At 50.6% G+C, this 25465-nt stretch overlaps 1 protein-coding gene across 46 annotated transcripts in view; it reads right to left on the reverse strand.

Moving 5' to 3' along the window:
• Tcf7l2 (transcription factor 7 like 2) overlaps positions 1–25465 on the reverse strand; it is a 187642-nt gene that overhangs the window by 123540 nt on the left and 38637 nt on the right. The window lies entirely within an intron of this gene.

Here is a 25465-nt window from a genome sequence, read left to right on the forward strand (position 1 = left end):
TGGGGGGAGTCACACCAGGGGTGGCATAACATCTGCAGGCGGAGACACTGCTCTGTCCCCAGATCACAGCTTCCCTTAATAAACTAGCAGGAGATATTTCGAGCACAATAAGATCATTTGGGGAAGGAAATACAGTTCTGTCCACTTCCCAAGTCTCCTCTGAAATGCTTCGGAAACACAGGGCTGTTTTGTTATTTTTTAACTGTATACACAGCCTGACAATATAGGCCAAGAAGCAAGGAGCAGAACAATGGATGTTATAACCAAAGAGGGTGATTTAAGGAGATAAGATCTCAGGTCTGTTTTAAGCAAGACTTTCTCCCTAGAGAGAGAGAATGGTGGCCAGCACACTCCCCGACTCCTGACAGGCTGAAAGAGAAACTTCCTGAAATAACCAAGACTTTGGAAGAAAAAAGACACCACCTATCAAAATGCAGACCCCAACTCAAATGTCTGCTTAATAAAGCAGAAAAAGGAGTAGCCGGGTGAAGGCACCGAGCTGGCCGACACCACTAACCGGGTGCAGGGTGCGACCCTTCCTTGCTCCTCTCAACTGTGGGCCCCGGCTGCCCAGTCTCTCTCCTCTTGCCCAGGCCCCCAGCGCCTCTCTAAACCAACTTGTTCTCTGCTGCTGTGGTTTTGGTCTTTACTAGAACTTGGCCCGGGAAGGAACAGTAATGATCTGAAGCTAACCACGCAGTCATTAGTATGTCATCCGGACGGGCAAAATCAATTCCAACAGCATCAAGTTGGGTAGCTCCCTCCCCCCAGGCCTGCTCTATTAATAGCAAGAAAGTTTCCCAGGCTTCAGTTTATTTGTAATCCCAACCAGCCCTGACCACAGGACCTGGCCATCTGCACTTCTAGAGCTCCCAGGGATTTGGGAGACAGAATCTCAGCTCTCCATTTTTTGATAGTAGTGAAAGATGTGGAAAGAAGCCTGGGCTCACAGGAGAGGGGATGACTCAGCCCGAACAGGGCCTGATCCCAGGAAAGGCCTGGGTGGCAAAGGCCAAGAACCAGCTGGTCTCTTTACTCTACCCATCTGACCCCAGCTCCTGACGCTCTTCCAGCCTGAGCCAATCCCACAGGTCACCACCTTCTCTCCCCTCATAGAGCTGGTTGAAGGAAGGTTCTAGAAAGGAGCAGATTGGTTAAAAATAAAGGTGAAAGCTCCCTAATTTTGACCCTGGTGACACAGTACTCAAGAGCACACATTAGGGGCAAGAATGATTGGGGTCAAATCCAGGATCTGCAGCTTGGTACTTTTTAGGACCTCGGACAAATGGCTCCACTTCTCTGTGCCTCTGGACTCTTGCCTATAAAATGAGGCTGATAACATGGGGATCGTGACAGTATACCCTGCAGACTGCAACAGTCAGGGATCAGGGGTCTCCCCACTACCACTTAAGCCCTGGGATGTATGGGCTAAAATTAAAAAAAAAGGCTTGCCTGGCGGGGTTTATGTTCGAAAGCGAACCACCTCCTTGCAAGGAGTAAGAGGGAGAAGGGGAAGTGTGTGATTTGTGAAGGTAAACGCAGCATCAGAGGCTGCCAGGTGGGGCACCCAATGACCCACCATTCTAGTTCACATGCAAGTGGGCAAGTTGGAAATCATTCATTTGGGCATTTTGAACAGATCCCTGTTCCTGTCTTTCTGTACCCTGGAAGGGGCTTTGCCATGAGAATTCAACTCCAAATGCCTGAAGTTTCCCAAGTGCCTGAATGAGGAAGTCAATTTAATGAGGTCTCTGTGAAGCCCGATCCCTCCTCAGGCACAGGTGAGCATCAATACCCCAACCGAAAGGGCTTCTGGACTCAGGCCAGCTCACTCTACAGACACAGGGCACCAAGGAAAGCACACGCGGCTGCCACGGGAAATCGCTACCTCAGCACATTCCTGAGTGACAGTTGGCACCAGTGTGCCCAGGAAACGCCCCACAAGGTCTCTTCGCTCAGTTTCCTTGGACCACTGAGCCCCTTCTGGGTTAATGAGATTCAATGCCAGGAGGACCCAAAGCGGCACACTGAGTTCTGCGGGCCCCGGGCACTCCGGGCCAGCTCAGACCTGGTTTCCATCAAGCTCCGCAACTCCACTCACTCAACAAGGCATTTATGGAGGGTCTAATACAGGCCAAGTGCTGACTTCCAAAAGAGCTGGGTTCTTCCAGAGAAGACACGGAACAGTCCAGAGAGGTAGGTAAGCTTGGATAAACGACCTCACCTCCTTAAGCACTGGTTTGCTTGTCTGTAAAATGGGAATATAAACAAAGAGCCGTCTCTGAGTCCTTGTAAGGATCAAAGGCTTGGCGTGGCGCCTGGCATATGGTAAGTGCTTAGTAAATGCTAGCTATTATATTATTAGCTAGCTATTATATTGCTATTAATATAATCAGTATCATCAGAATAAAAAAACCCCTTGAGTTTTTGTAAGATTCTAAATCATCCAAAGAGTAAATCCCTAGATAGGTACATTGTATAGTGCTTAAAAGGAAATGAACACTTCGGGCTAAGTAAAGCAAAGTGACCAAACACATTCCTACTTAACCAGCCTCGGGTTCGTGCAGCCCGCTCACCCCCCAGCCTTCTGGTTAGGTGGAATTTTCCTGTTACTCCATTTGGGCTCCTCCCAGGTGCTCAGCCACTCAGCGGCCGGCCCAGGGTTCTGAGTTCTGCCTTCCCCTACAACAGGTTCCTACCTTAGAGATGTGTTTTAAATGCCCTTAAGGTTGGCCCGTCGGTTTGCACACAGCAGAGAAGCTGGCCATGATCACACAGTAGGGGGCACGCATTGGCCCACAGAGCAGGGTGCTGCAGTGCCCTGGGTCACGCCTGGCAGCATCTGCTCATAGGCTACCCAGAAACCACACAAAATCATCATCTAAAGGAGGTTTTGCAATGGGCACAGAATAAAAATGAAGAAGAAAATGAAAATCTTGGAGAAAACCTGCTGCTTTTCTCCCAAGCCAGTGTTGATTTTTTTTTTCCCCTCCTCCTCCTTCAGAAAAGCCAATAAGACTTAAACCTAAACTCTAGAATCTGTTAGAAAGATGGCCTGGAAGAAGGGTGAAACGCTGGGAAAGAGAAATTGGGAGAACTCCCGGTGCCTCTCGCTTTCCACCGTAAGGCATAAAAACAAGGGTCAGCCATCTGGCACCAGATCAGCCCCCAGATCAGGCCAAAGACACCGTGGGTTTCCTCAGCGCTGGCCCTGTCCTCACAGAACGAGGAAAGACAAGCCAGGCTGAAAACTAGCCAGGAGACAGGAAAGGGCCCAGAGTGAACAAACACCCATGGGGACCTCGGACGGAAGAGTGGGGAGGCAGACCAATTCTTGTGTTTGAATCCCAGGCACTAAGTACTTCCTAAGAGAGCTGGGCAGGTTACTTAACCTCTCTGAGCCTCAGTTTCCTCTACGACAAATGGGAGATAGCAACAACTCGGGTTGTTGGAAGAAGCTGAGCCATGACTGCAGGTAGCAGTGCACATAGAACCCAGCATTTGTCAAGAGCTGGGGAAATGTCAGCTCTTAGGACACTGTCACTGTTATGATTAAGTTGATCTTTGCTGCATTGGGTGACTTTGCCTATAATGTCAGGAAACGCCTTCTGTCATTATCCAACAATGCAGTATGTCACCACAGATTTATTTTCTAGGAGGCAGACATAAGAAGAGAAGCTCAGCAGTTGAATCACCTACTACTATTTTATAATTTATACAGAATATTTTATATTTTAATTTAAATTTTGCTCTCTGATATTCCACCCATTTTTCAGGAAACTTCACTAGGCAAGAGCTCAGACAACTAGCCCAAGGTCACAGGGGTTAGAAGTGAAAGGTATCAGCTCAGGACATAAGCTCACCTCTCTGTGCCTGTGCCAAGCACCTACGGTTTCTTTGAGCATCACAGAAAATTTGACAAGTATATATTGATGCCAGCAAGTTGCTGGGTACCAGAGACAGAAGGAAAAGATCACAGGACCTAAGAGGCAGATGACCTGGATGAAAGACCCCAGGTCTCACCCAACTTGCTCCATGAAAGTGAGCAGAGCTTTGGTCTCAGGGACCCTCAGTTACTGTAGAATGATGTCCTGTCACTCCACCCCAATAAGGTGGACGGGAAAAGCCCACTAACCCACACCTAGCTAAGTGGCAACCTGTGACAGGGCCTCAGGCGTCCACACTGTTTCCCTCCCCTGTGTCCCCTACACCATCCCCCAACCTACAGAATAAAGGTAAGAGTGACTTCCGCTCAGAGGGCTGTGGTGAGGGCTAAATGCAGAAAGGTGTCTGAAAATCACTTCCACTGTAAAATGTCGTGAAAACCCAGTTGCTGTGATTTCAGGGATGCCCGCCTCTGCAGGCCAGGCCAGGCATGCCCGCTCCAGAGGAAAGCCAGGAGTGCTCCAGCCTGCGGTGGGAGGATGCACGGGGCAGGGGCTGGAAGAAGGTGCAGCAGGGAGCTGAGCCTTAGCAGGAGGGAGGACCACACGGCACACACCAGAGCCCACACACGCGGCGAGGGGACAGGGCCTTGTGTCTGCTCCCAGGATGGCGCCTCAGCCTCCTCAGCAGCCGGCCCTCTGCTGCCACCCTGCTCCTCCCAACCCTGCCCGACCAGAGGCCTCTCCACCGCCTGGGGCCAGACGGTAGGGTGACCAGGACCCAACAGTGAGCAGAAAAGCCACATTGCTGCCCTCGCTGACCTCATTATCTTCAGGCCCAGAGGATTCATTAATTAAGACAACAGCACACACACTGACTTCTAAACAGCTTCCCCTCCGGCCACAGCATTTCTCAATAAGAGGCATCCATCCACTCTCCACCTGTTACTCCTGCTTTTAAAGAAGGGCAAAGGTGACATTTCTGCACACCACCAGCTCAAAGGTTACAACAAAGAGAGCAATGGAGGGTTCTGGGTTGTCAAGTTTCCAACATAACGAAAGCCCACTCCCCTGGTGCCGTCCATAACCAAACTGTCAGGCCAAGACAGTGATGGCTGACTTTCATGAAAGGGCAGGTGTCTGGCTAATGTTCACGTGACCAAAAAAAAAATGCCAGCATGACCTCATGGCACCTGAAAAATCGGTGCGTCCAAAACACTCACCTGTTTACTGCTTCAGGAAAGGAAGCCAAACAAATCTTGAGCAGAGCTTTTCCCTGGGTGGTGGGATTACAGACAACTCCTTTGTTTACTTTCTAAAACAATATTCTAATTTGGGGGGTGGGGAAACGGTTAGATCTACTTCTCAGTATGGGATAAGCCTGACCCACACAGGACAAAACAGGTGAAAGGGGGCGACATTTAACTTCGGCTACAGACACAGGATGGGCCAGTCAGTTGGGCGGAGAAAGGCCTGTGATCAAGGGGCACCACTGCGCCTGCTCGCCCAGAAGGACTCACGGGCCACCAGACCCCCACGTGGGGCTTTCACACCAGGGCACATCCCCGACGGAGGATTGGCGTCATTTGACTTATTCCCATCAGGCAAGCAGAGCCCACTGCAAACCTGGCCCTGCCCCGAGGCCGACAAGAACCACAGCCCAGGCATGTTAAGAGACTCCTGCTCTGTCACCACCGCGGGCCCCAAATATTTCCTTCCCACCACTGTCCACAGTCGAAGGCGTATCATGTTCCTACCCTCCTGGGAACTTTCAGAGAGGAGAATGAGGACGCTCTGCCAGCGGGCACCACCTTGCTTTGGCCAAGGCAGCTGCAATTTCACATGCTGAGTCCCACAGGCCCAGAAACCTACCAGGATTTGTCCTCCCTCTTTTCCCCGCCACTGGACACTGCTCCCAAGTCCGCCACTCACCTGTAAGGCCTTTATTCTCTTCCGTTCTCACAGCTGCCCCCCAGAGACATGTCTAGCTCCCCTCTCTCAGTTCCCAGCAGTGTACCTGGAAAACACTGGGTGCACAGGAGGACACAGAGACCCCAGCCGTCCATCCCCGCAAGAGGGGTGCCAACATAGGCTCCAATAAAAGAAGTCAAGGAAATGCCTTAGAGTAGGGTCTGCTCTGTCTCTGGCCAGTGGCCCTGTCACCGATCCTCATGACCAAAAATGCCACCACAGGCTTGAGAACACATTTTGTTATCCATCCTAGCATTCTCTAAGCCCAAAGGACAAAAAGAGTGCAGCCATACTGAGCAATGTCTCATGCCTGGAGGCCCAGAGAGACTCAGGAGGCTGAGGCAGGAGGATCCCAATTCTGAAGCCAACCTTAGCAACTTAGTAAGAATATCTCAAGACAAAAAAAAAAAAAGTCTGTGGGGACAGTTCCATGGTACAGTGAGTACTTGCCGAGTATACATGAGGCCCTGGATTAGATCCCCAGCACTGCAAAAAAGTACACAGCAGAGGACAGGCAACAGACCCCACAGAGGCAACTTCCACACTAATAGAGGGCAGTCTTTACTGAGCACCCACTGTGTGCCAAGCACTGGTCAAATGTCCTGCAGAGTTCATGCCATCTTCACAATCGCTGGCAACATAAATAGGCATTAGTTGGGGCACATGCCTGTAACCCCAGCAGCTCAGGAGGCTGAGGCAGGAGGATTGCTAGTTCAAAGCCAGCTTCAAGAAAAGTGAAAAACCACTAAGCAACTCAATGAGACCCTGTCTCTAAATAAAATACAAAATAGGGCTGGGATGTGGCTCAGTGGACGAGTGCTCCTGAGTTCAATCTCTGGTATGTGTGTGTGTATCTCATACTGTTATCTCAACAGTCAGGAGATGAACTCGGGAGATAAATTACTCAATGTCTCTTAATGGCCATAGTTCCTCGTCACCCAGCAATCTGCCCACTCTGCAGTGAGCACCTCAGGCAATGGCTGCCTAAGTATTCCCTTCTCAGCTCTCACCAGTCTTCTCAAACACTAAATCTCTTTGTTAGCACAGAAATGCATTTTAAAGACCACAGGTCGACATTTTAACCTCTCTGGACCTCAGTTTTCCCATCTGTAAAATGAATATTTCAGCAGCGTTTGCATAGCTGCTGTGAAAAGAGACCCAATTAATAAGCCCAGCATAGGAGTCAAAAAGAGGTGTTTTCTGTCCCTTTTCTGAAAAATGGTGACCGGGTCATGAATGCTTAGACATCCCAATAATTAAACATTTTCTTAAGAAGCTCTCTGCAAGGACCAGAGAGAGTTTCTCCAGGGGCCAGCATCCCCCTCAGGTTAACTGCAATGGATCACATCCAAGAGTTCCCTACACCCTCATTCCCAGCCTGGCTCCAGTCAGGAGCAAAATCCCTGCAAAATTTTCCATTTGCAGATCTCAGTCACCACAGTAGGGCTCACAGAGGAGACAGTGTGGGTGGCTGGAAAGTACACCGAGGAGGAACTAGGGACAAGCACACTCAGCCCTTGCTCCACTGCCGGGTAATTCCCGCTTCCCCGTGGGTGAAATGGGGTCACGCTGCTCTGCCGACCACGCGGGATCCCGACCACGTGGGATCCCTTGCTGGATCAGTGGCTCCTGGCTAGGGAATGAAATCACCAGGAGATTTCAGGCCTCTCCCAGGTATTACTGCTGAGCGGGGCTAGAATGGAACCCTTCACAGTTCAGGAAAGTATTACAACCAAAATCCAGGGTGACCATGAGAAATGGCTGGGACAGTAGACATACAGCAATTTTTGGCTTCAGGGCAGGAAAAGGATATAGTGTCACGGGCTATTCCACATTTAGAGGGGACAGAGAATAGAAGGTGATACGCTGGTGTAGGGGGAGGACAGGGACATTACTGGTACAAGAATCCCCTCTACCTGCTGGGACTCCTTACAATCTGGAGGAGGCCTTGGGAAGGGGTCAGTGGTCCCAGTTTCTAGCCTTGGGACGAGGACACCATCACACCTATGGGGTAGGTTGTCGTGGGCTGCGGGCAGCACTGCAGCTCCTGTGCCAGGCTGTGGAGACCCAGTTTGCAGCAACGACACTGAGAGTGCGACTGTTTCTGATGGGCTTGTGAGTGGGAGTGGCCTGGCCCCACTGCTTCCTGTCCTCCCTCTCCACCACGAGGGCCAATAAAGTAGACCCCTGGCAGCTGTGGGTTCAATTCCAGTCTACACTGCGAGGGAGAGAAGGAAGGAGCAGAGAGCTGCCGCTGCGTCTCCTGGCTCACCCGCCTTGGATGCCAGGCTTTACAGAGAGATGGAAGAGCACGCGCTGAGACCAATAGGAACCCATCCGGAAAAGTCCAGAGGACTCTCCAGGACATCTGGGTCTTCAGGAAGCACATTCATTAAATTTAGTAAAATTTATATTAAAAGCAAATACACAAAGTTTGGTTTTATTGTGTAGTGCGTTACCGTCAGGTGAGCAGGACTGACCATAAACCCTTAAGCCCAGTCCCACCAGTGACCACGGCATGACACTGGTCAGTCGTGGCTCTGACACTTCACTGATTCCACTCCTTACACTTTCCTTAGTCTTGATTTTTAATAAAGAAAGCCCATCAGGCAGAAAAAGACTGGCAGAGGCAGGACGTGCTCACTGCCAGGGCCCTGAGCTCCTCCACTCTGGCCGGGGCTAATAACAAGTAATAATACTTTGCGCTTCTCTGGTGCCTTTCATCTGAGGATTTCAAAGTGGTCTGCAAACATTAGCTAATTATTCCTCACAGAATCCTGGGAGGTAGCAGAGGAAAGGGACAGACACCGGACTGGGAAAAAAAAAAATTCAGAATCACTGATGTCCGAGGATTCCGAACTCTCTGGAGAACCAAGCCGCTCACCAGGGCCCAGGGGAGAATGTACTCAAGTCAGGAGTAAGGCTTAGCACTGGGCTTCCTAAACTTTCCACAGACATCATCAACAAATGCAACTCCAAATGCCAAGCATAAACTTCTGTTCTACAAGCATCACTGGCCTTGAAATTCAGCCTTGCACAACTACCATAAGACAGTCCCAGTCGGGTAGATGACCTTATCATGGCACCACCCTGGTCCCAAAGTCCCAGACTGGGCCAAAGGTAGGAGGTTTTATAGTTATGGGGTCACAGAGCTTTGGGAAGAGGATGCAGAGTATGGATATAGTTCAAGATTTCATCGCCCACATTTCAGCTGGATGCCAACCCAGACACGATCCGCTCCCCGTCTCACCACCCTCCCCACCAAGCCCAGGCTCTTGCTGGTGCAGCCCCTCGGTGCACACGTCCGTCCTCACATGCCGACTCAACTCATTTTTGCATCCCAGTTTCCGCAACACATTCACAGGTAACAGAAGGAACTGGACGTACAGGGAGCTTTGGTGGGTCAGCACTTGCCAATTCTCACAAATTAGTCGAAACTCATAACTACACAATGAATTGCAGAATTTTAGGAAGAAGGTTTTGTTCCCTTCCAGCACTTAAAGTAACCCCAAAGTATGCACAGCAAATATTCCCTACACAGACTCTCGAGGAGGTGCAGAAATGAGGAGTTCAGCCAGGCAGGTGCTTGTATGGAAACAACAGGGTTTCCCAAGACCCAGATACAGGCTGACGGACCTCTGCTGGCTCAACGCCAAGCATCTCAGAAAAGAGAAATTTCAGTTCCAGGTTCTGACCAAATTACCTGGAATTCCAAAGTTCTGGATCTTTCCTAAAGGGCTCCACACTCAGAATCCTGACTTTGTTCCCTTTCCACGGCCTCCCAACCCCAGACCAGCCCCTGGCCCGCTGCAGGCACTCAACACATACCACCCGCTCAACAAATTAAAGAAACGGTTGCAATGCTTTCTCAGCCGGGTTAAAATCTGTCTAAGATTTATGAATAAACCAGTTGATCTCAGGGTGGAAGTTCCGCCAGCCCTACTCCACCCTTGAAAGCAGCACTGGAATCCCCTAGGGACCCTTTAAAACTACTGGTGCCTGGTTCCCCGTCCCCCAGACAGTGTGACCTCAGTGGAATGGGGTGCAACCTGGGCATTAGGCTTCAAACTATTCCCAGTGATTCTGATGTACAACATAGTTTGGGAACCATGGAAAAGCCTCATGCTCAAAGTGGAGCTGCAAAGAGCTTGGGAGAAAGGTGGGCTCTCTCAACTTGAGAACCTGGCTCTTGGCCAAAGCCCAGAGAGGCATCTGCAGCGCACTGAAGTCAAGGCCCTTTACAAGAGAGCCTCGGACATCTGGTCACCCGCCAGGACTCAGCCTTTGCCCACACACCTTCCTCTATCAGACACCCATTCCTACACTCTGAATGAAAATGGGTTACTCATCTGACAAGGCAGGAGCGCACAGGTACCAAGTTTTGTCCAGTCTCCCAGGAGCAACAGATCTTCCCAGACCTCCCTTCCAAGCACTCAACCACTGAGCACTCCTAACCAAAACTGGGTTCCTCACGGTGGACCATGACCATGACTCCATAAGCAGATACACCCAAGTTCAAAGGTGACTTCCGCCATTGACTAATTCAATGGCCCTGGTCAAAGGACTTCAACCTCTCTGGGTTTCAGGTGTGTGAACTATAAAATGGGGACAGGACCTCCCAGCCCCCTGTGTGGGAAGAGGAGATATATGTGGAATTAGCACCAGAGCCCTGGAAAGCAAATGGCTCAGGTCTTGCGATCCTACACCGCAGGCAACTCAGACTATGGAGTCACTTAGGGATCTTTTAAAATTACTGATGCCTGGGCTCTAGGACGGTTATTAAAAGCTTTCCAGGTGACTCCAAAGTGCCACAAGTGGGAGGAACCTCTGTCCTAACTCACGGCATGTAGGAGACATCCATGAGCAGGAGCCAGGGTCATCAAGAACAACTCCTAAGAGACACACCCTTCACACCAGTGACCCTTTACCTGGCTGCCCCACCCGGACAACCTCCCCGCCCAGCAACCCAGAAGTCAGCTTCTGGAGGACACTGTAGGAACATTGCATGCTCTAGCCCCCAGCCAGCTGGGAAGAACACAATGGCCCACGGGTGACACACAGAGATGTGGTCAGATAGTCAGCCAAAGGTTTAAAGCTCCCAAGCTAAGCTCATCCTTTATGGTCTCCTTCATTATCCCCCGTCAGTCCCAAAGAGCTGGTCTGGGGGAAAACCTTTCATCTCTCCCTCAAGGCTCCCCCAGGGAGACTCAACAGGTTTTCTTAAATGTATGAAAGGCTCTGTCCAGGAATGCTATCTCTAATTTACCATCCTCTAAGGAACATGAAGGGAGAAACTAAACAAATGTGACAATAGCCCTTTACCGCTTTAAGCATGGACTAAAAGAAGCCCACGCCAGGAGTGTCACCTGAGCACCCAGCTCAAAGGTTGGGGAACGCGCTGACACTCCTCCCTGGGAGCATTTTAAGGGGGTCATTGACTCAAGGCTCGAGGGTCTTCCCAGAAGCTTTGGTGGCCCCTACCCAAAGACTGGCATCTTGTGTTCCCCAAGAATTTCCAGAAGCCCACGCCCCTTGGTGGCAAGAGCAGCCCTTCCCACCAGGCACCTAGTGGACACGTCTGATGAAGGCAGTCAGGGCTCCAGGGCAGAGTCCTAGCCCCTCAGAGCCCAGCACCAGCCATGCTGATCAGGAGGAGGCAGGGATTTGCTGAGAACTTTCAGGAAGTTACTCGACTCAGAAAGAACTGCCCAGTGTAGGTTCACCGTCCCAATGCCAGACCAGGGAGAACCAGGAAGACGGGGAAGACTCGGGGGAGGCATGTGCAGACCCACAAGGTCCACCAGGGCGGACCCATCGGAACTTCACCATGAAACGAGGTTTCCTCCAGACGGAGACCACTCTGGGAGCTGGGATTGGAGGCCACTCACAGTTTGAGCAGTGGCTTACTGGGCTTGGTGGTCAGTGCCTCGGGAAGATGAGCAAGACATCACCAGGAGGCATCAGAGTCCCAAACGCAGGTCCCAAGGAGGCCAAGTCATTCACCCACTTGAGAAGCTGCCGAGCACCTACTTTAAATGGTATAAGGAGTTGCTCAACTAGTTTCAAGATTATACCAATGTACATTAGGGGAAAGAAATAGCACAGACCTATGGTTTCACAGGTATTAAGGCTTACAGCAACACTGAGTTTAAATAATGAATGAGAGTGAGGCATGGCAGGGGCCAACTCCTACAATACCAGCTACTCAGGAGGCTGAGGCAGAATGATCTCATGTTGGAGGCTGGTCTGGGCAATGCAGTAAGAGCCCATCTCAAAATGAAAAATAAAAAAGGGGTTGGGAATATAGCTCAATGGTAGAGCTGCCTGACCAATGTTCAATCCCAGAATAACAACAACAACAAAAAGAATCAGGGTTTGCCAGTTGGCTCAGGGGTAGAAAGCTGGTCTAGCACATATGAAGTATCAAGCACTGGGTTTGATCCCCAGTACTACAAAAATGAATGAATGAATGAATGAATGAATGTTTGAATGCAAACATTCAAATAAATAATAATAGCACACGTGGTATTCAGTTATGCCAAAGACCACAAAGAGGGAGGCTGGAGAAACCTCACTCAAGAAACCCAGCAGGAATTTTGACCACGCTCTACTGGCACCATCAGGTCCGTAGACCCAGAGAAAGGAGAGCCCAAAAGCTGCAGCAGAGACACAGGTGAGTCGGGCACAGAGCAACGAAGAGCGGATCTCCATGCTGCTCAGAGATGGGGCAGGTGCCCAAGGACACTCTGGAAGCACACCCAAAAAATGCCCATGGCAGGTGTGGCAAGATGGCCATCCCTAATGAGTCGTAAGCCCCGCAATGTTGGAGCTAAACCACAAAGCTCAGCAGAGACCAAGGCTGGTGGCTCATTTTCACTTTCGCTTCCGATGCAATTGGCTTTCCAGCTCTGAGGCCTGAGGCCCTCCCCGTTGCTGCACACAACTGCACACGACTTCCCGAAGCCCCAAGCCAGGCTGCCCGCCCGCCCCACCTTCTTCCATTCCATCAGAATTCAGCGACACCCAGCTAAATCAGAACCGTGGATGGCACAGTCTCCAGGAGAAAGGCAGGCGCGCGGCAAGCCCCGATCCTGCAGAGTGCCCATCACGCGGGGATCCCTCCCTTCCCCAGAGCCGCTCTCTGGGCTCCGTCTCTCCTACACCCAACACACACCTTCTCCTTCACACCTGGAGGGAAGGGCAGAGGGGGAAAGACTGGGCAAATTCATTGCAAATGTAAATGAAGCCTGATTCCAAACTTGGGGTGCATTTCCAGGAAAACAGGCCAGAATGGCCATGTTTACCCCGGCCTCGGTGATGCTGCCGCAACCCAGCACAACCTCCAGTCAAGCTATTAACTTGAACGTTGAACTTCACAGCCTGGCTGTCTTCCTCAGCCTTCCTTTTGATGTTACCTCCAAAGCAAAAGATCAAAGGCTTTGAGTGTGGTGAGGGGAAGTCCCAAGCTCTTAGCCTAGCAGCCTGTGATATATGTTAAAATCCTGGCCAAAAGAGAGCAGGCAGGAGCGGGAACAGCTCCTGAGAGGCCTGAGGCAGGCAGGCAGCATGGAGAATGAGGCCGGGAAGGAATGAGGTCACCTAGGTCACCGGTGACAGAGACATCAGGGGCACACAAGGTGCAGGCTTGCAACACACAGAACCCCCAGAAGGAAACCGCCTTGGTAGGCATCGCATGCCCCCACAAACCTCAAAAGAGCCAAGTGGTACTCCATTCGGCCCTTCTCCTTTACAATGAACCCCAATCTAACCTCCAAGAGACCTGGACTGGGCATCCACTAGGTCACTGGCACCGGCCCTCCACTCTAGGGAGAAAGCACTTGTTAAGCGAATAATCACCCCAGATGATGCAAATGACAGAGGTGCCAATGCTGCTGGGAAAGGGGGGGGGATTAAGCACAGACCCAGCCCCCCGCTGCAGCTGGGGAAGAAGCTGTCCTCTGGAGGTTGTGGATGAGAAGAAAGAGAGTGGAGGGAGCGTATGTGTGCAGGGGCCAGCATACCAGAGACAGGAGGAACAGGAAAGGAAGGGTCAGTGTGGCCAGGGACCCCACAGGGCTTCCAGCTACCTGCTTTCATGGCCTTTCCACCTACAATTCTTTGGCACCCAAACAAGCTATAAAAGCATTCTTATGAAGAAACATCCAAAGACTCCAAAAGATTGTGCCTTGAGGAGGGAGGGGGTGGGGGCTTGGAGCATGTAATTAAAATGCCTGTGATGATTCCATGTACCCAAGGCTCCAGAAGAGGAAAAACCAGCCTCTGGCAAGGGGCAGGAAGGCCCTTTAACCTGACCTGGTACTGGTTTCCCGAGGGTAGAGTAGAGGTGTGACAGTCACCGGGCGGGGCCCTCAGGTCCATGCACTCTGCTGTAAGTTGGCCTCAATAAACCAAGAAGAAAGAGAGAGAAAGCATTCCATTGCTGGTACCCTGCTCCCCTGTGCTGAGCTCGCAGAGCTGGCTCCAGAACACCACACGGAACCAACCCTCGGGCCCTGCTTGTTCTCACCCTGGAGAATGGACTGAGATACAAAAACTGAGGTTTCAACTAAGCAAACAAACAAGCCTATCTCTAGCCCCTTTTCCCCTTTTAGAAACAAAAATTTGGCTGGAGGGATAAAACACAGAAATTCTTGTGGGACTCTCATTATGGACAGAATGTGCTGTTTCCCAAGTTGCTGGCTCTCCTGAGTTCTATTTTATTTTTTTACAAGAAAACTCTCTAAGAGGAATCAGAGACCCTGAGGGCCAAATTTATCCTCACTCTGCAAATCCAGCCAGTTCTGCCTCTAGGTCACTAACAGCTGGACTCCCCACCTGTCAGGGCACCACATCCCCGTTGGGCCCCTTTTCTTCCCATCTCTGTGGATGCCCTGGAACAGTATTTGGTTGTTACTTTGCAAACTGTAACAACTACATTCTGCATTTAGAGAATTACAATGGGGTTGGGGGGAGGGGGGCCTCCGATGCTTAAAAGAACAATTCAGAGAAAAGAGCCACCAAATCATCGAAAATCCTTCCCATCCCTCTGCATGATTTTCCTTACTTTCCTTCTCAGTCCAGGCAGGTGCCCAGGTCCACTCAGGGCACCCATTGCAGACCACTGCTCTGATCTCACTCCAGTATAAGAGTAGCAATTCCATCCCAGACCCTTGAGCCAAAAAAGGGGGCAGAGGTGGACAGGGAAGGGGAGATCACCAAAGCAGGGTCTCAGGGCCAGCAGTTCAGGGGCACCTAGGAACCAGTGCATTCAGTTGGAAGGGCACCAACTGAATGTTGATGCAGCATGTCCTCACATTTTCAGAAGGCAGACCTGAGCCCTGTAGACCATACCCAAGATGAACCTTGAAGTAGAAAAGGACATGGAATCTAGCTGGTGCACTAATCCTCTTCCCCAGTTACCCACCAGCGGCTAGCAGCAGAGACCGATCTCCAGTCCATCCTGAGACCCAAGATTGCCTGGGACATCACCAGGAACTGTGCCGTGACACCTGGGTAGCAGAAGGATCCTGTAACTCACACACTCACAATGCACCACCAGAATGATCAAGCGGTGCATTGATCAAGCCATGCACAGTGCCCACCTGAGTGCTACCAATCTCATTCACCCATCCAGTCATTCATATGTGTTTGACCCAATGTAGGCCAGGTGCTAGAACTGTGTCCCCTGCACCGCCCCCGCAAGATGGCATTCTCAGGGACCCAAGGGGAAATAAAGCATAGAAGTGTGCCAAGACCCAATCCCAAGAACATGCTTGGATTCACATGAGAAATTGCACGTGAACTGTCCAAAATACCTGGTGAATCACAGCTAGAAGAGAAACACCTTCTCAGGATAGGAGCTCCTATTAAAAGGCAGGACTTTGGAAAGGGGAATTCTTTCACTGCATCCAGCTGCCATCTCTGGGTGGCGACCTACCGGGACCCTATTAATCTCTTGGTCTGAAGAATGATGCAGGGGCCTTAAAGTATTACCGTCCATTTAGCTGCACATCCTGCAGCAGAACGACTGATTAATGAGCCAGTTTAAACCTCCATTTCAGCAGCAGCTCCGTCACAGCTTCCCAAAATATTAAGACAGCACCCCCCCACACTGTGGGTTCACTTTCCAGTTTCAATTACCCGCAGTCAACCAGTGTCTGAAATATTAACTGAAAAACACCACAAATAAACAATTTATAAGTTTTAAATATCTTTTATTGCAGTATAGTGTTATAATTATTCTATTTTAGTTATTGTTCTTAATCTCTTACTGTACCCTAATTTATAAACTGAATATTATTATGGGTGTGTATGTGTAGGGGGAAAAAACAGTACAATCCAAATATACAGAGTTTAGTACTATGGATGGATTCAGGCACCCCACTAAGGGTCTTGGGACATCCTTCACAGATCAGAGGAGCAGCTGCAGAGCTCCTCTGGAATCTATAGGCTCCGTATATCCTCTGGCCCTCGGTGCACTGTGCTCCTTCCTTCCAGGACTCCTTGGTTTTACTCCCATAGCGGGTCCCACGGTACTTCCTTGCCACGGCACCCTGCCGAGAGCCTTCCCCACTCTTCCTTCCTCCCAGCAAAAGCCCACCTTCTCTCCAAGGAACTGATGAGATCTCTTATTCATGAAGGACAAACTCCCAGGCTGATCTTGGGCCACCAACCTGTCCCCACTGGCCTCTCCATCTTCCCTCTAGAAGTCCCATGGTCAACTCAGCTTGGCTTCAGTCTTTCAGCCACAGGGTACCTAAACTGCATCCAAGGGTGGACATTCTCCAGGTTCCCCACACAAGAAGTGCTCATCCACGGGGCCTGTCACCTGCCCATATGATGGGGTCCTCCAGCCTTGCCCTCCAAGTACAACCTAAAAGAAGGTACTTCACCGCCATCTTTGGGAGTGTCCCATCAAGCCCCGACACCAGCTGCCTGTGGGATCTCAAGCAAGTTCCCAGCAGAAACCCAGGTTCCTTGCCGGACAGTAGAGGCTGAAGAAGGGACGGCTGCTGGGCTCGGTGGCTGACACAAAGTAGGCCCTCTTGACAGATGAAGCCCCTTCCTTTCCTTTGCCCTCCCCCTGCTTTTTCCCATAAAGCATTTGCCAGTAACAAGAAGCAAGGCTAAGAACAATGGCTGGGAAAGGGAGCTGGGAGGGGAAAGAGGGCAGCCATTACTTTAAGGCCAAAAGTATCTCCAGGAGAGACTCAAGTGCAATCACAGAGACAGTCCCCAAGCCAGGCTTTGGCTCTGGAGACAGCTCACCACCAAACAGTCACTACTGGTCCCACAAGGGTGATTGGAAACAAGAGTCCCAGCAACCAAAGGGTCTACGGGGACAGGAAGGTGAGAGCCACCAAGTAAGAACATCAAAAAGAAGCTCCAAGTCAAGACCTGATCACACATCGGCCTTAAGAAACAATGTTTGCTCAAAGAGTAAAGGAGAGGGGCGACAGAGACAGGCCCTCATTGGAGAAAGCCGACTTGCACATCCAATGTGGAAGAAAAGCTTGTTTTGTAGATTACACAATGGAGACATTGTTCACAAATGCTGTGCCCATACATAATCAGGCCTGCCTCTGGAGATTACATAAGTCTCCCGTGAATTGAGATCCCAAATATTAATTAATTTCTACATTTATTCATAAGAACCACTACAGATTTTAATTTATATATAAATACATACACATTAAACTGAAGAACACAGGCTCTAACATGAAATTTACAAACTTGAAAAATGTATAGGTTTATTTAAAGGCAATTACCGGCACCTGATGGGATGGTGAACTCTCAATTTCTCCAACATAACTCTCTTCCACCAACACAAAGGGAAGGCAGAATGTGATTTTTATTTTCTTTTATATTTGTTTTCCAAACAGAAGGTCTCAAAACAGAAGAGGAAACAATTTAACTGAATTTCTAAATAAATCAGACAAAATCCTTTCTTCTGGTGGCTCTAAGATGTTTTCCCCAGTCTGACGGAGTCCTGATGCTCCCGGGAACCAGGACTCGGACATCCCCCCAGGGATCCCGGGGCAGCCAGAGGAAGTTTCTTTACCAGATGAAGAACAGCAGAGATGCACACCCCAGCAAAGCACTAAGCCAAGCACCACAGCACTGGCCGCATCTGGGGCTGGATAACTCAGTATCTTTATCTTGGGGACCTGTCCTGCACACTGTAGATTTTCAGCAACAGTCTGTGCCCCCTAGACCCAGGAGCAGTGCACAACGACTGACCACACTAATGATGGTCTCCAGACATAGCGAAATCACCTCCATGTGAAAACCACTGAACTTGGACCAGAAGCCCCAAGGAATACCAGCGTCCCCAGCCAGCTCCCCTGATGGCCAGCTCATCTGGCACACAACAGGCGCTCAAGGACCAGTAACAGAACTGAAAACATCTGGCTGGGGCTGCCACCTGGATGCCGTCCCGGACCTCATCCAAGGCGGAGTGCAGCTGATGGGTTTCGTAAGCCAGGCATTCTTCGTCCTCAACACAGAAGTCAGGCAGTGGAACCTGTCATCCCACATCCTCAGTGGTAGTACTGTCGTGCCACCTTACAGGGGAAGAAACTGAGGCTCAGAGAGATGCCAGGGCTCCCCTCAAGTCTCCTAGCTTCTAGGCTGCTGGGGTCCAACCTCAGACCCCTGTGGCACACCAACAATCGCAAACCAGGCAAAGCAAGTGGAGAACACAGATGGATTTGGAGGAGGAGAAACAGGACTCAAAAGGTCTTTAATTCTGCAGGAAATTCCTTGAGGGTAGGAGAAACAAACTAACAAATCTACTTCAGTGAAGTCGGTCTCAGATTCAAACCTCTTCTGTTTAGTCTTCACTCAACACTCAGAAGACAATAGAAACTCCTTTGCTAACAACTAGTACCCTGGAGAGTGACTTGGTCCTCAGTGAGGGTGCACCCCCGCGGTACCCTATATACACTCCTCCAAGCTTTTTTGGTGACACAAACCAAGAAGGCTACGGGGACTCTTTCAGGATCTGCTAACGTGCCGCAGAGAAGCTCCCTGCACAGCCAAAGAAACAGGGGAGAAAACACTGAATGATTGAAAACTCGGTGCTGGAGACTGCGCTCGGCGGCCCAGCCGCGGCCCAGCCAGCCTCTTCCCAGAATAACCCAGCAGCCAACAGCACTGACTCCCAGTTGGCCGGCTGGGGTGCTACTTACCCTGCAGGCATTTTTCTTCTTTCAAAGTTTCTATTAACTCCCCACTGATGTACCCTAAAAGAATTTTTAAGGGCCTGGAAACACATAAATAAAATAGTCTTTGTTGGAGCAGCACAGCCAAATGAAAGCCTTTCACCTGTAGCAGCAGTGATAAAAGTTTCAGGCCTCACTTTCAGAGGAGTCTTCCGAAGAGCATGGAGAGCCCGAGTCCTCAAAGCGCCTACAGCAACCCTGCCCTCCAGCTGGCACGTTCCACATCCAAGGACAGGGACACCCACCTATGCGCAGGCTGCTGGACACCTTCTGCCGCCACACCTGCCCTCTGGGGCACGCTGCGTCCCACCCAGCCCTCCAAAAATACCAGTCCGTCACGCTTGCCAAAACCCGGTTGACATGGAGTCGAAGATGAAGCCAAATCCTCAGAGACCATGGCTGAGGGGCCTGGTGGAGGACCAGGAAGCAAGTGGAGAACCCAGATGGATTTGGAGGAGGAGAAACAGGACCAACCACACTGAATACCCACAAAGAAAACAGAGGTGCCCATCCAACCGAAGGCAGTGCAGTCAGCCTGCAGGGAACTGCATGGGCAGAGTGGGCATCCATGCGGCACGCCCGTGTACTCAGCCTTCTAACGGAGGACTTCCTGCCTCCCCTCCGGGCCCGGGAGATGGTTTGCCATGGGTAAGACAACAACGGCACTGCCAAAGGCCATCCTGAGCAAACAGCACGCTTACACTGTCCAGGAAAGCCATCATCCTCACACCATTTGGCAGATTAAATAGCTCTGGCGTCTTGCTATGAGCTATTCATCAAATCCAGGCCACCGGGTAACTGCAGGATCTCAGGCATATCACTATGCTCTCTGGGCCTAAAGATTTCTCGCCTTTAAGAAGAAGAGACTGGCTAGATTAGGACGGATTCCCTCCCAGTCACACAACTGTGTACAGGTGCTCCTTGACTTCCATGATGTCTAAAACGATCTCATGCTTCACTAAACATCATGGCTAGGCCTCGCCTACCTTAAACATGCTCACAACACTTACATTACCTATAGTTGGGCAAAATCACAAAGCTTAGTTTATAAGAAAGTGCTGAGTATCTTGTGTTATTTATTGAATACTAGACGCAAAGCTGAAACGGTTTGCCAGTGGCAAAGGCCTGTAGTTCTAGTGACTCACAAAGTAGAGGCAGGAGGATCCCAAGATTAAGGCCAACCTAGGCAAATTAGGGAGACCTCGTCTCAAAATAAATAAAAGGGCTGGTGTTGTAGCTTAGCGATAGAGCACTTGCCTAGCATGTGGCTTCAATCCCTAGTGCTACTGAAGGAAGGAAGGAAGGAAGGAAGGAAGGGAGGAAGGAAGGGAGGGAGAGAGGGAGGGAGGGGAGGGAAGGAAGGAAGGAAGGAAGGAAGGAAGGAAGGAAGGAAGGAAGGAAGGAAGGAAGGAAGGAAGGAAGGAAGGAAGGAAGGAGTAAGTAAGTTAGTGGAATGGGTATGCTTTTGCACAATTGAAAGTCGAAAATAGCCAACCCTAACCACCAGAACCCTGGTGGGTCTGCTTTCTCTTCTTCTTACCAGAGCTCAGCTACCATGCTCTGCAGGCAGCCAATGAAACAAGCAATGTGGCCACCCCCTGACTGAGCAGACACCCATGGCCCATCCCAGAGGGACAAAAGAAACGTGGACACGACTCAGCTATGGAGGCTGCTCAGATACCGTCCAATCCCACCTTTCCAGAGTACATGATCTGGCCCATAGCTAACTATGGTTAGCTGTAGGACATGGCAGAGCTTTCAATATCCTAAAGAGCATGAGAATTTTTCTAAGAGGTGACCATTTGGAGCATCCACTGAAACTACTTAGTGACAGAACTTCTGGAGAAAACCCTGAGGACTAGTATCCTGGAGGACATATACAATGACTCCCTACCTCATTTTACGGATGAAAAACCAGGCCACAGGGAAGGGATTCCAGCCAGCCAGGAGTAGGTCCCACATCTCCTAACTCCAGGCCAGCTTCTCCTGAATCCTGCCTGACGCCTTTTGAACTTAACAAACACAGACAGGTACTTTTAGACAGACAGGCATGGGACATGCATACAGTCATCTGGCGTTTCCCAGAATCCCCACAGTTCCCCAGATTTGCAGTCAACATCCATCAGGTAGAACATTCTAGAAATGGAGAACCCCTGAGGCCAGGATATTTTCTACAAATACCTTACTGATGTGTCAAGTCATCAAAATATTCAGTCCACTCAATTTTTCATCTTTACCGAGAGAATAACTAACCAACAATCCCTTTTACCCATAGTCAAGCCTCCTCCTCCTCCCAGGAAGGGAACGAAGATGAAGCTCCCTGAGAAGAAAGGCACCAAGCTTCTCCAAGGTGCTGCTATTACCCAATAACGAGGGCTCTCACCTTGCCACAAAGATAGCAGCAGCCCGCTGACTTGCTGAGGCCCTGTCTCATCCACAAATCAGGGCATGGGGCTTCCAAACAAGCCACAAGTCACCGAGTCACCAAAAGGCCACCTACTCAGCCATGTAGAACACTGCCAACAGTCCATCATGCTGGTCTGGAAAGAGGGCTCCCGGGCAGCAAGGACCCCATTGCCTGGAAAGTCCCACATAAATACAGAAAGACCAAAGCTCACTTTGAGCTAACAGAGGACCCAGAATCCATACCCAAGCAGCTACCAATGGGAGGGGGCATGGGAAATAATCCCGCACTGCTGAATCTGTGTCTTCATTTGATGGAGATGCTACGGTTAATGACATGAAGCTATTCAAAGGCATTACCAAATTTGAACATTTCTGTTACTGGGTATTGTTCCCAGTCTGCAGACAGAAAAAGGAAAAATGTGTACTGGTGAGAGAAAGTGCAGCAATAAGCTGTCAAGCTTCTTCTCAAACAGGCCTGAGTCCAAAGCCCTCCTAACCTCTCCTAGCTGTGTGACCACGACTAAGGCCCTGGCCTTCCCTGGACCTGTGACATCTCATGTGGAAAACAAGCAGGCCTCGCGCCCCAGTTAGATTGCATAATGTCTGCAAAGCACTTAGTCCGTTAACTGCTCCATAAATGACACTTGTTTTAATGTGGAAGCAGGGAAAGTCCACAAAATTTTCACAATAAAAAAAATGAGTCTTCCCATGGGATTGGCAGAGACTCCAAATCGGCACTGCTACCTGATGGCTGCCCCTGCTCAATCACTTTTCCCTTTCCTTTCACTAGTGTGACTTTCCAAGAAAACCTGTATGTGTCTTAAAAGGGAGTCTTTACACATTTTTTTTAAAAAAAATCACTGGAAAGTTTCAGTCCAACTCCGTTCAAAAGAAAACTGAGGCCCCACCTCAGCGTGTCCAACCCAGAACGGGACTTGAGCTCTGGTCTCCTAGGCCAAGGTTATTTCCACCGCCAAAGACTCTTCCCCACTCCCACCTCATCCGCAGCCCTGCCCTCTGCTCTTCTAAGGTAAATCAGGAGTATCATCACAATCTCTCTCCTTTTTTATAAACTGTCAAAGCAACCGATACATCGTCTCCTCCTTGGTGAACTGCAATAACTGGAAATTAGAATAAACTGACAGAAGGATCATGTCAGGTCTCATTGGATTATTGTAATATAGCAACAAAAATCCTCTGACAAAAATCATTCAGCCCAAGAGGTCACCCCACACCTTCAGGGCAGCACTAAAATTCATAAAGTAGGGACCTAGCCTCAACAGGACACACAGGCTCTAAAGCAAAGAAACGGACGTGCACTGATTCCCATGGACCCCAGTCCTGAGAAGTGAAATGCGGGAGGTAGCAGGCACCTCCCTGAGGAGATGGGGCAGGCACCCGGGGTGGCCATCATTCGATGGACTGTCCCCTCTGGTCTCTAGGGAGAGGGCTGATGTCAACACTTTCACGGGAAGGCAGCAGCCAAGGAGCCTCTTGTCCCTTTTCTGCCCTTTTCTGCCTATCAATAGATGGCATCTGTGTCTCCCACTCAGCCTGGTGTTTCTCAGCCTTCAACCTGCTGCCCTTCAGCTGGTCAGGAGACCTCTCAAACCCTCCAGTAATGCTCTCTGAAATTTCAAAACCAATGATCACGGCTCCAATCAACACTTGCCCAAGTTCTCCGTCTGCCTTTTCCGATGCTGATGATGCACCTGCAGTCTGCCTGCCCCGACGCCTTCAGGAGACTCGCAACGAGGCCAGAAATGCCCTCCCCAGCTGTGGTGGTCAGATGGAAGATTCTCAGACTTCTAGAGCTAAGGCTAAGTCACCCCACACAATGGGGGACGCGGGGGTGGCCGTTTAACTACAAAAGCCCTGACAAGTATTCTTCCAGACCCTGAGACACCCACGGCTTCCCTTCTTTATGGGGAACTGGACACTTGAGCAGGAGGGTCGCCAAGCACCTGGGAACCTCGGGAAAGTCAGCTCTGCTCACCACCACCACCCACGACCATCCCAGCAAGATCTTCCTGTTTTTTGTGTTTTATCTTTCCCCAAGCTGAATCTCTCTGAGGAGCCCAGGGTCTTTCCTTCAGTCGGAAGACAATGCCCTCAAATAGCCCCTGAAGCTGCAGAAATTCCTAGGTCCAATCTGGACCTAGGAACTCCAGGTCCACTCTGTGGGACTTTCCTAGCCCTGGCTCAGCTTCTAGGCAGCCATGACCTTCGCCTGTCTCAGTCTTGAGTCCCTGACCTGAAGGCAACTGTCTCTCAGGCCCCTGTCAAATGAAAGTTTTGGACACAGCATGCTGAACACTTAGCACCTACTGTCTTGCAGCTCTGGAAGGGAAAGGTGGGTAACCAGGGTCACCAGTGAGCACGGTGGCCTTCACCAAGGTCCTGACCAAAGCTTCTGTGGTTGTATCCAGCTCAACACTAAAGGCTGCAGCTAGTGCACCCTGGTTAGCCATGCAGGCACCAACATTGAGGCCCCTAGTGCTCTGAAGGTTGGTTCTCCACAGAGGGCCTCCACTGGCATCTGGGGCACGTGCACCACCGTGCTGCCCCTTTCCCAGGCTTCAGGATTTCCCTGGGTATCACTGAAAACAGCCTCTTTTCTTGGTGCTGTAAGAGCTACCCTTGACAAAGACCCAAATCATTTTGGGTGTCATGTCCCAAAGGGTCACCCTCCTCCCAGTGCCATGATTCCACACACAGCATGCGTTTCTCTGCTTACTCCTTCCCTGTGGGGGGCTGGCACTGTGGGCTCCAGAGCCAGGCTTACCCCTGCCTGGCCCACTTCCTGGCCAGCAGAACGGGAGTCCGTGAAATGAACGCCTACCTCAGAGGACTGCTGTGAGGTGTAGATGAATACCAAGTCCTCAGTGCCCTGTGCTGGGCACCAAGTTTTCAAGGTGTTTAACTATTTCTTCTTGAATTCAGGGGGAGGAAGAGGAGGAAGAGGAGGAGGAATCTCAGCTCACAGACATTCCCAGCTACATCGTCACTTAAGGTAAAGACCCAATAACTCATTCAATTACTCACAAATGTTCCCGGAACCGTGAGATGACAAGGATCAAGTCATGAACAGACGATCCCTCCACGCGTGGGGAAAGGGAAGGGACCGTGGAAGGGCGATGTCAGGTACCATCAGCCCTCTGAGGGAAACCCCGGAGGCCCAGGCAAGGTGTGACAAGAGCAGGATGTTTCTGAGCCAACTTAACTAACTCATCAGGCAGTGGAGGGCTGAAGAGACAGCAGCCCACACGTGGACACAGCACCCTAGCTCATTCCTCATTTTGAACTGCAGGGCAGCCCCATGATTTGCCCAAGGTCACGTGGGCACTCAGCAGGAGCCAGCACAGGCAGAGTCTCTGCTCTCCCAGGTTACTCCTCCTCCTGCCAGCGCCCAGGGAACAGCACCAACTAGGACAGCCTCATTCCGCTGCCACCTCCAGGGCTGAGAAACAACCACAAAATAGCCCAACTCCTGCCACTGTCAGGGGACCAGAAATCTCTCCACCCCGGCCTCTGTGGGTCATCATGAGCTTCTGCTTGGGAAGAAACATTAAGGTCAAACTCGGCCTACCTTAGGAGGTCTTCTGCATCCCACCCTCAAGTCCAACCTCTCACAAGCCTCCCACTTACCTGCCAAGCCTGGGTCTCTATCTACATCCCAGCTTCCCCAGCAGAGCGAATACTATGCCCATGAATCATCTCTGGTCCACTCGACCAATCCCACACGTCCCTTGTCTTTTTTCCCCCCTCAGCCATGGGGAAAAAAGGAGAGAAATGGGAAACAACAGTTCATGAAAGAGCAGGTTGAGATCCCGGAGCCCAACTGAACCGACTCTGAGCAGGACCTTTGATTTCCTAAAAGCTACTAGGTAGCTGGTGATCCCAGGCAGGAGAAGCTGAGACAAAAGGATGGCATGTTCTCAAGGCCAGCCTCAGCAATTTAAGGAGACCCTCAGCAACTCA

This window comes from Ictidomys tridecemlineatus, chromosome 1, assembly GCF_052094955.1.
Source record: "Ictidomys tridecemlineatus isolate mIctTri1 chromosome 1, mIctTri1.hap1, whole genome shotgun sequence".
Lineage (NCBI taxonomy): Eukaryota > Metazoa > Chordata > Mammalia > Rodentia > Sciuridae > Ictidomys > Ictidomys tridecemlineatus.